Source organism: Bacillus rossius, chromosome 14, assembly GCF_032445375.1.
Source record: "Bacillus rossius redtenbacheri isolate Brsri chromosome 14, Brsri_v3, whole genome shotgun sequence".
Taxonomy (NCBI): Eukaryota; Metazoa; Arthropoda; class Insecta; order Phasmatodea; family Bacillidae; genus Bacillus; species Bacillus rossius.
This window is the reverse complement of record NC_086341.1, coordinates 30231475-30242732: the sequence shown is the minus strand read 5'-3', so window position 1 is coordinate 30242732 and position 11258 is coordinate 30231475. Positions and strand designations below refer to the sequence as shown.

Sequence of the window (11258 nt, the reverse complement as noted above, 5' to 3'; positions counted from 1 at the left end):
AGTCAAAATTCAAGGTCAAGTTCAAGGTCAAATGTCAAGGTCAAAGTTCAAGGTCAAGGTCAAAGGTGTGGTGACCAGATAATTATACTAACATGGTATCAGCACACTCTAGCGGACGAAAACAAGATAGTGATCTCCAGCGGACGAAGACAAGATGGCGGACGTGTCGTCATACCAGCTGACGATATATATGCTTCGAAAAAAAGTGGTAGGAGTCAGTCTGCCTGCATCCACCATTGAGGAAGGAGCCTGTCGCCATTTTTAGTTTTTTTTTGCACTCACCGGGTTCGAACCGAGGACGGTGATCGATATAATCAATCAGAATTCGAATAAGTTAATTTTTTGATGAATTTTGTAATTTATTCCGATTTTCTAACATAAAAATTGCGGATTTTCAAGATGGCGTCCAAATTTCAAAATGGCGGACGTGGCGTCATGCTCACTGGCGATATATATGCTTTGAAAAAAAGTGGTGGGAGTCAGTCTGCCAGCATCCACCACGAGGGAAGGATCGGTTGCCATTTTTATTTATTTATTTTTTTGCCCTCACCGTGTTCGAACCGAGGACTCCGAGCTCCGTGTCGTAAATGTTTGTTTTTTATAAAAACTTTATTAAATTTTATTATTTAATTTTTTTTATAATTCTTAAAAAAATCATTAAAATCCGATAATAAATAAAGATTTTACAGATGGCGGCCGTAACGGAAATTGCAACGGTGACTTCATAATTCAAAATGTCGGTCATAATCCTCGATGACGTCAGAGGCTTATCGGAGGCTGTTGACAAGGATGCTTAAGCCTCTTTAAGGAATTTGGGGTCTTTCTAAGGCAAAATGGCTTTTGAGGATTTTCGAAATCCTAATTTTTGAATTGCGGAATTTTTTTTCCACATAAATGGAAATTTTGACGATTTTTGAGGAATTTTGGGCAAATTTTTCCCGATTTTGGGCAATTTTGACAAGTTTTGAAGCACAAATTCAAGGTCAAGGTCAAAGGTCAAGGTCACAACCATTTAAGATGGCCGCCGTGACGTCAGAGATGGACGTGACGTCAGAGATGTGGCTCGGTACCTCGCACCTCACCCTGGACCCTGTGCCAGTTCCGGCCAAACTATACTACTATTTATCACGTTCGGAAATATTTTTAATATTTATGCCTTAAATTTCGTGTCTGAGTCTCGTATTATAAGTTTATTTGAAACATGAGAACATATTAATTTGCTCTTTACCGAGTTTAGATTTTACATATCTCTGACAAGTACTTAAAGATTCATTCACTATTTTTTAAAGTGAAATTACCCTACATCCGGTAGAGTAAATCGCGACCGGAGCGTAACGAAAATGTAAAGGGAAACGATATGTAGTGGAAAGATCGATTTGTGGAGAAGGGGAGTGGACGAATAAAGTATAAAGTGACAACTTTAAGGCTAATTGCAGGGTTTTTTTTCGCAATATTTGTAACAATTTGAACCAACTCCCAAGTGTACTTCATTCAGAATAATAAATGTGTATTTTTTACCTATCAAATAACTTGTCAAAAACACATGTCAGAAGCAGTGCTCGATAGCATGTTTGCATCACAACAAACTTGTATACTTGCATGCTCGCATAATTCCACAATCGGATAATTTACACCCGTTCTTATAACTTGCATACCTTTCCACTGTAAAAAATGTGATTACTTTTCACAAAGAAAATCCTTGGAAACACTGTTGCCAATGATATCGCTTGTAAAACTGCAATGCAGAGCTTTGTGAAATTTGCTAATGATTCAAAGTTCTTCCTTGAATTTTACAAGTGATATCTTTGGCAACTGAGTTTCCAAAGGACTATCCTTGTAAAGGTACAAAAAAAATTACAGCGTAAACTCACCTGTATGCTTGAATTCTTTACACTTGTGCACGTTTTCAAAATATTTGATTTTCCTAATAATGTTCTATCCCTCTATATGATATATTTTACTTCTAAAGTACGTGGTGGCCACATACCCGTTGTTTTTTCTTCCACGCTCGGGAAAGACTCGCCAGTAGTGGTACAATGAAAAGGTCGAAAGGGCTATCCCCCCTACAAATAATTTCCATTAAACCCTTAGATTTAAAAAAAAAGGTACTAAGAACAAAAAAAATCTGAGCCTTTGAAGTCAGATCAAATATTTGGTAAAATTTCTTATTTTTTATGTTTAAAATCTATTGTTATGTTATTTTCTCTAATTTAGTATTCTTGAAAATCAGATAAAACCATGGTTTTCATGATGTACTACATGGTTCATTTTTATGTACTTCGTGATGTTTTTCATGATCTACTTAATAAAACTCTAACATTGACTGACGGACACACAACGAACAGTTTACACCGTTGGGACTAGAAACATGAAAATTTTCATAGTAGTTCATTATATAATGTAGGTGAGCATTAAGAAAGGATTTTCGAAAATTCATCTTCTTAGGTCGGGTAAATAGAGGATGAGAGTTTGTATGGAAGTTTAACGTTTTTGAAGTTAGATATATGGAAATAGGCTTTTGTTTATAAATAAGTCCGTTGTATCAGAGTTTTTGGTGATTATTAAAAAATGAGGATCAAATACTTTTCCATCGGGCACGTAAGTATAAATGTTAGAAAGGTGTTTAAAATAAAAGGCTTTTAAGGATAAATATAATTTATTTTTTTCAAAATTCCTGGCCCCCTTCACCCCCTCCACAAAACAAAGTTACACTGTAGAGATAGGCCGTGGCACCGATTCTCCCGTGACGCGCCTTCCCCAGAATTCGAAGCTGAGTCCGCCACAGCGGCTCGCAGGAGGGGGTCTGTGCCTGGCGGAGTGATGTATGCGCCGCGCCGGCCTAGTTATCCCACCCCATCAAGCTCCGCTGTAGCTATTCCTCTCCCCGCCAACCACCACTCCCCCTCCGCCGGCGATCATTCAGGCTTCCCGATGGCCACTCCGAGGACCCGGCCAGCAACTCCCGCGCCTCTCTGATCCCTTACAAATATAGCGCGGTGTCCCCACGTCCGCGAACCTCCTTTTATATCCGCCCTTTTATCGGCTCCTGGAAGCAGTCTTCCCTTCCCTCCCGGGGCGAAGAGATGGACGTTTTATGCACCTCCGTTCGCAGTTATTTTTTTTTTCCTCCTTTGAAAGCTCCAAAGAATGTGGGAACCTTCATTGGTTTTTTCCTTACAGTTGAAACATCCACATGAAGACTCGGTATCACACTGTTAAAAATGTTAACCTTAAATCTACGATGAAGACCGGTTACCTATTATTAATTCCTATTCGTTAATTTACGGCTTTCTTTGTAGATCTGCGCGTACTTTGCTCATTTAATTTGAACATAAATCAACGAGAACAATCCTTACTAATATTATAAATGCGAAAGTAACTCTGTCTGTCAGTCTGTCTGTCTGTTTGTCTGTTTGTTTGTTACCTTTTCCCGGCTGAACGGCTGAACGGATCGTAATGAAATTTGGCAAGGAGATAGATTATATCCTGGGGATGGACAAAGGCTATGTTTTGTCTAAAAAAATCAATTTTAACGGGTTAAAAAAATATATCTTAATTTTATGTAATGTGTGTCATAGATAAAACTGTTAGTGTCATTCCTCTATGTCTGCCGAGCAATAGCTTTCAAGCCATTACGTTACGTTTTGCTATTGTAAGGAACTAAGTAGAGAGTAAGAAAAAAATAAAGATCTTGACAGATTGTAGTGTCGCCATATTTGTTTCAATTTTCAATACCGTTTTTGTATATTACAATTTAAATTGCAGAAAAAAATCATGTTTCATAGACACATAAATAGTGAGTGTGTGTCATTTCTCTATGTCCACGAGGTCTCGCCACGTCAATTTTCTCCTTGGGGCGAACCCGTCCGCTTGATTAAATAAACAGCTTTTATCGTTGAATGTTGTCATGATTTATTTCATGAAAATCTGCTCTCATAAAAAAGTTAGTTTTATAGATATTCAATAGATGTCTCTATCTCTCTGAAGATCAATCTATGAATCGTTACAAATTTATTTCCTTTATTTTTTTAGTTTGATTTGATACAATATGATTTCACTAAAAATCAATTTCTACCCCTTCCTATTTTCATTTCCACATTACGAAGTTTCACTTCTTCCACGCGGAGGGACTCCACGCAATATTTTTGCATACAATTAAAAACTATTTTTTAATGATGCCAAAGAAGTATAACTTCACATGCGCGTACCTAAGTACACGCACCCATTTTTTTAATTTAATTTCTTCTATATATATTTTTCCTCACTACCTAGGGCACTTATAATTCTTTTAAATTTCACGTGTATGTTTTCAATGTCATTCGAGTTGTACAATTTTTTTTTGTCAAATTGGTCATTATTTATACTTTGTTTCATTTTGGAAACATACGTATTTTAGGTATTATGACAAATAAGAAAAATTAGTTTCAAAAACATTCTTAGGTTTTTATTGTGTGGATAGTTTCAAGTTTAATATAATGTAGGTACATAAATTCTTAAACTTATAAATTTCTTCGAAATTTATTCATAGGTAGGTAGGGCCTACTAATATTTTCTATTTGTCAATATTGTTATTTTTTTACATTACCTACTTATTTGCAAGGAGTTTGGTTTAGTGTTTATAATTTATCTGCTGAGCGTCAAGAGTCTTAGGGCTGCTGAGACCGAAGACCAGAAATATTTATCAATTATGTAATATATTGTTGAAAAATTTGAATTTAACTATTTCAGGAAAGTTGATTTTTTTTATTTATTAGAATAGTTACGTGTAATTGCCATCTTCCTTTATTTCATATTAAACATTATGTTTGGTTGAGTGTGAGATAATTTTATTTATGTATGTTTTAATTTCATTTAATTTCTTATATATATATTCTTACCTACCTACTTCTATTAAATTTCAGGCGGATGTTTACATTGTCATTCCAGTTGTATAATTTTTTTGTCAAATTAGTTGTTATTTATACTTTTTGTTTCATTTTGGACTATGTTTTTTTATACTTAATTCAAAGATTTGTGGTGTGTACAGGGAGTGATGTCTCTATTAATTTCTATACTCCTTTGGATAAGCGGAATATTGCCACCACAGTTTTACATATAAAGAAATCCTACAAATGTTTTAAACATTATGACAAATAAATATAGTTTCACAAACATCCTTAGTTTTTTTTTTTTGGTGTGTATAGTTTGAAGTTTAATATTATGTATGTACGTAAATTCTTGAACTTAGAGTTATTTATTAATTTATTTAGATAATTATTAATAGGTAGGTAATAAGCTTTCTATTTGTCAATTCTGTTATTATGGTAGATAGGAGTACAGTAAATGCCTACATTCTTATATTCCTTTATATCTTTCTCGATTTGGAGTGTTTCCGAGCCATTCGGGATCCTCAAAGTCAACCCCTCCCCCCCCCCCCAGGTGGTAAAGCCCCAAAATTTCGAAAGTTTAAAAAATTTGAAAATCTATCTCTTTCGATTTTAAGTGTTTTCGAGCCATTCAGGGTCCTCGAACCCCCCGCCCCCCTTTGGGAACAAAGCCCCAAAATTTCGACAATTTCAGGAATTTCTAATATCTATTCTTTCGAGATGGAGTGTTCCAAACCATTCGAGGTCCTGAACATCCACTTTCCGCAAAAGTGAAAGCCCCAAAATTTCGAAATATAAGAATATATATAAATTGGATGTTGGCATGTATGTCGTCGATAAACTCTTACACCGTTTGACCGATCGCCATGAAAGTTGGCACATCGAAGTGTTTTTATCATGGAGAAGGTTTTTATGCTAACAATTTTTTTTGTAACTCGCCGCTAGATGGCGCTGTAGCTCATCAACTTCTAAACTTTTCAACCGATCGCCATGGGTAAACAGAAAACCATAGGTCACAGATACACAAACAGTAATTATGTGTCATTTCTTAATGTCCACCACACTGGACATATCGCTATCCATTTTGCTATAACTCGCGGACAATATATCACCCGGTGTTCAGCCCGGGCAAAGCTTTAAAAGCAAAAAAACTAAGTATTGTTTATAATTAGCCTCCATGGCAACGGGCTTTTGCATTGTTGCCTTCTGCGTAACCATGGGAAAGGTTTTTGGTAACGGCAGTGGCGTGCTTAAGAGAAGGGGTATGTATAATGAGAAGATACAAAATGTCCAGCGTAGAAATACTTACCGCCATATCCATATCTCACAAAAAGTACATTTGGGCAGGACAATGTCTGTCGGGTCCGCTAGAAAGATATATAGAGATATATATAGAGATATATATAGAGATATATATAGAGAGATAGAGATATAAATAGAAATATAGAGAGAGTTATAGAGATATACATAGATATTAGAGAATTAGATAAAGAGAGATGCTTAGTATACGTTTAAAAAATTACAAAAAAAATTAATTGAGGCATTGCAACGCATGCCGCGCATCATCTAGTATTCCTTTATATCTCTTTCGATTTGGAGTGTTTCCGAGCCATTCGGGGTCCTCATCACCCCCCCCCCCCCCCCCCCCCAGATGGTCAAAGCCACAAATTTCGAAAGTTTAAAAATTTTTTTAAAACTTTCTCTTTCGATTTTAAGTGTTTTCGAGCCATTCAGGGTCTTCGAACCCCCCGCCCCCCTCGGGGAACAAAGCCCCAAAATTTCGACAATTGCAGGAATTTAAAATATCTATTCTTTCGAGATGGAGTGTTCCGAAACATTCCAGGTCCTGAACAACCATGTCCGGCCCCCCCCCCCCCTTGCCACCTTCTCAAAAGTGAAAGCCGCAAAAGTTTAAAAATTGGATGAAATTGTATGAAAATTAAGTCATTACGAACTAAAGTGTCCGGGGGATGGTGGAACTTTTACCCAAAATCGACTTCCCTATCAAATTTTGATGGAAAGGGGGGGGGGGGGGAATGCAAAACCCCAAAATTTCGAAAAATTAAAAAAAAAATTATATGTAAGTATACTTTTTTACTATTTGGAGTGTTTCCGAGCCATTCGGGGTCCTCAAACTACCCTCCCCCCACAAGGAATCAAAGACCCAAAAATTAAAAATTTTGCCAAAATTTCGAAAATCTATTTTCTTTCCATTTGGGGTGTTTAAGAGCCATTCGGGGCATAGGCGTGCGCACGGTAGGTGCCACAGGTGCCTTGGCACCACCATTAGGGTTAACGTTATTTTGTTTTTTACAGGCAGAAATAATACATACTTACAAAAATCCGTATTATTTCCAAAAAAAAATATGTTTTCCAATCGTGTCAAGTTACAGATATGTGCTCATAACACTATCAGTATATCAATTATCAATCGAACCAACTATACACACGGAAACAAGTCAGTTGCAATTATTTGTGTTGTACACGCGGGCCGCGGCTACAAAACTTCTGAAATGTAAATACTTCTCCTAGTTCTCCTCGAATTACATAGAATGCGCGCTCGGTGTCCACTGTTCACTCCACTCGGCAGACGCGCGGAATAATAGCCGCCATCCGCCAGGGTTTATTTAAAAAAAAAAAGAGAGAGTTTAGATAGTTAAAAGGATAGGCTTACTCGATGACTTATATGCAGTCGCCGACAAAACATTTTTGATGTATTCCAAAAGTTAAAACTTTTGCCCACTCTTATTTGTGCATTTTTATTATTTTAATATTTTACATATTTAAGGTATGTTACAAAAACTCTCTTGATTTGTTGATTTTAAAACTTAACATTTGAGTTTTTTTTTCTAGCTTTTATTTGGCATCTTCAGAAAACATGTAAGTACGGTTTTTCAAAGCCACCAGCATGAATTCCGTGCAAACAATTTGTGCAATTAACTTTATGGCTCAACAAAGCTTAAAACTGTAAATAGTTTAGTAGTTTTCCTGGTGATTATAACGTTCAAAGCCATAATTTGTCATAAAAAAAAATTTTAAAATTTTTACATCTGTGTATTTAATGTTTTTGTTCGGAAACACCTTAAATAGCACCATTTTGGGCTTTCAAATCCAAATTTTTCCGGGGGAGGACCCCCCGGACGTCCCCCCCCCCCCAACACTTTAGGCTCGGGGTTCGTGAATGACAGGGCTGTTGTGTATCTGGCACCACCAATACGTAAGTCCTGCGCACGCCTATGATTCGGGGTCCTCATAATCATGCCCCCCCCCCTGCCCAGGGGTCAAAAACCCTAAATGTAGAAAATTTCTAAAATAATTCTCTTTCGATTTTTAGTGTTTCCCTGCCATTCAGGGTCCTCAAAATTAACCCTTCCCCATCTGGGGACATAGCCCCAAAATCTCGAAAATTTCAAATAACATTTCTTTCGACATGGAGTGTTCCGAACCATTCGAGGTCCTGATCCTCCCCCCCCCCCCCCCCCTATTTTTCTCAAAAGTGAAATCCACAAATTTTCGATGTATAAGAATATATATAATTGGATGTTGGCATGTATGACGTCGATAAACTCTTACACTGTTTGACCGATCGCCATGAAAGTTGGCACAGCGAAGTGTTTTTATCATGGAGAAGGTTTTTATGCTATCCATTTTTTTGTAACTCGCCGCTAGATGGTGCTGTAGCGCAACAACTTCTAAACCTTTCAACCGATCGCCATGGGTAAACATAAAATCATAGGTTACAGATACACAAACAGTAATTGTGTGTCATTTCTTAATGTCCACCACACTGGACATATCGCTATCCATTTTTCTGTAACTCGCGGACAATATATCACCCGGTGTTCAGCCCGGGCAAAGCCGGGTACTGCAGCTAGTCTTGGTATAAAGACGAAACAATCAAAAATGTGTAAAAACCGTCTTGTTTCTGTGTTTACTTTGTTTACTAAGAAACACAAAACTCATAATTCTGAATACGGCGTATTTTTTTTTACAAAGATTGAATTATCTGTAAGAACTCTTCATTTATTCGAGGTCCTTTCTTCGTAAAATTGTGTAAATGTTCTGTTAATGCTAAGTGTGGCCATGCCATGTAGGTTATTTCATTTTCTATACATCAAATTTAACTACGAATATTTTTCTGTAAATTTATCTCGATAGCTGTCTTCCAAAAGATCACACAAATGGCCATAATTATGAACACGTACGTGTGACATTTTGTTGTATTGTATTATATTATATTATATTTAAAAATATCAGTTACGAAAAATTATGCTGAAACAAAAAGAGATTAATTAGCGCCAGAAACCTTCAAATAATAGCATTAAAAAGAAGCTAAAATAACCAACCTGACGTGTGCAACCGAGCCTTAAGCGTACGAGCGTTGCATTTCTAAAATTCGTAATTTTACTCACTTGGACGTAGCGAGTTGCAGTGTGACGAGAGTTATGCAGTTTGAGCTGGAGAGTTGAAATTGTTTCGTAGCGCACAGCCAACCCCATGATTATTTAGTATAATTTCAGGCGTTAAGGCATGCTTGATTAAGGCGAGAACTATTCGCGAGTAAGCATTCTTTATGTAAAGTGGAGAACAACACGAATAAATTGAAATACGAAGCAACTACAATTAAACTGTGTGGAAACGACCCCTCTATCTCTCTATAGCTGAAGCGGAATAAAGAGCGCTTGAATAATTTGATACCCATCGTCCCTTGGTTTGGTGCTAAACAAGCACTAAGAAAGATCGGCAGGGTAAACATGGATTAAGAATAAATGGGAATAATTGAAATAACACTTAAAAAGTTATTGAATGTGAATTAACAGAGTTTTATTACGTGTCTGGTGCCTTTATATATATATATATTCTGACCTTATGACGCTTTATTTTTCTGTAAAATCTTACGATTGGATTTTTCAATGTAATCATAAAATTGTGTTTACATAATACTTTTAAATTCCTGAATAATATTTTTCATGATTTATCTGAATCACTCAAGTAAATATTCTGGAATTGTTCTTTTAATAAAAGTCATACCTGGTTCCTCTCTAAAATTTCCTGTTTCTCTCTCTATCTCTCTCATTTTCTCTCTCACACACATGATTCGTTTTCAAAGCGATGTTTACACAATATTAAAAGTGTGCAGCTTCATTTTAAATAAAGAATATTTTGTATAATTATAAGTTTGTTCTTGCCACCTTGAAACGGCTATCCAATAAAACCTAATATCTTCTTGTTGCATCTCAGATTATTTTAAGAAATATTATTTTTATGTGAATAAGAAATGTTTTGATTAGTGTCGAGCAAGATACACTAAGCATTTTCAACACGAATATTTTTTTATCTACGCAGTTTATGCGCTACTTAACACTGCAAATAACTAAAAATCACTGTCATTAGAATTTGGTAAAAGCAATGTTTTGGAAACTACCTTTTAAATTTGGAAATTCAATTTAAATAGAACTATAAACATTCTTCCTCAATTCAAGGATAAAACTTTCCTTGTGCTGCTATAAAATTCAAATCAATTTGGACAAATTTTCAGTTATGTATCTCTAAACTGTAGATATGTTCCAAAATATCACAAACGTTACATTTATAGTGACTGTATTATTTTTAAAAATAATGGTAATGTTCGACTGTTCATTTTAATTCATTGCGATATTGCTTTCTATGTTACAGATTCAAGCTAAAACTTTGGAATTGGGAAGAAGAAAATCTACATAGAAAACAATGAAAATATGTAAGTTTTTGATTCATATCGTCTGCCTTAAGCAAATATTTAATTTAAAAAGTATTTCAATGTGGAAGAACGAGACCCAAAAACTCTCCATTTCAAATAATGCCTGGCATAACTAATTTGGAAATTCCTTTAAAATATTTGGGTGTACCTACAGTTCTCCCAACCCTCCCTTTACCCTATTTTCCCTTTGGTTTCACTTCCCTTGAGAAAACATTAAAACTTTATTTACTTTCTGTGAAACTTAGAAAGTTAATAAAGATTTTTACGGGGCATGTTTATGTTATTAATTTGTACTATAATTTTTGTTTATTAAAATACAAATTTATGCTCACTTATCTTGTTGGATGCATAAACATATTTTAAAGCCATGTTAAAATAAGGGTTGCAAAATCATATGGGAATGTGTGATTACCTGAAACGTATCCTCTGTTTAAAATCGGAAATACTAGACTTGTGTTGTCTCCGCTTCGTTTAGGATTCCATATTTAGAATGCATCGACCCAACCGTTTTATCATTTTTACTTTTTGATCTATTTAAAACTGTTTCTAATGGCCCAATGACTTTGTTATGCAGAAGGGCGCACCAAACATTTACTTTTGGGCTATCCCTCTCATGTTCCACAATTGAATGAGGATGTTCGGGCCCCCATATACGC

The 11258-nt window shown here is 35.8% G+C and overlaps 1 protein-coding gene across 1 annotated transcript in view; it reads left to right on the top strand.

Moving 5' to 3' along the window:
* The first annotated feature begins 10538 nt into the window (after positions 1 to 10538).
* Positions 10539 to 11258, top strand: part of LOC134539040 (leucine-rich repeat-containing protein 24-like) — a 63012-nt gene continuing 62292 nt past the window's right edge. The window contains exon 1 of the mRNA XM_063380726.1: positions 10539 to 10602. The gene's annotated coding sequence lies outside the window, so the exon portion shown is untranslated. The remainder of the gene's footprint in view (positions 10603 to 11258) is intronic.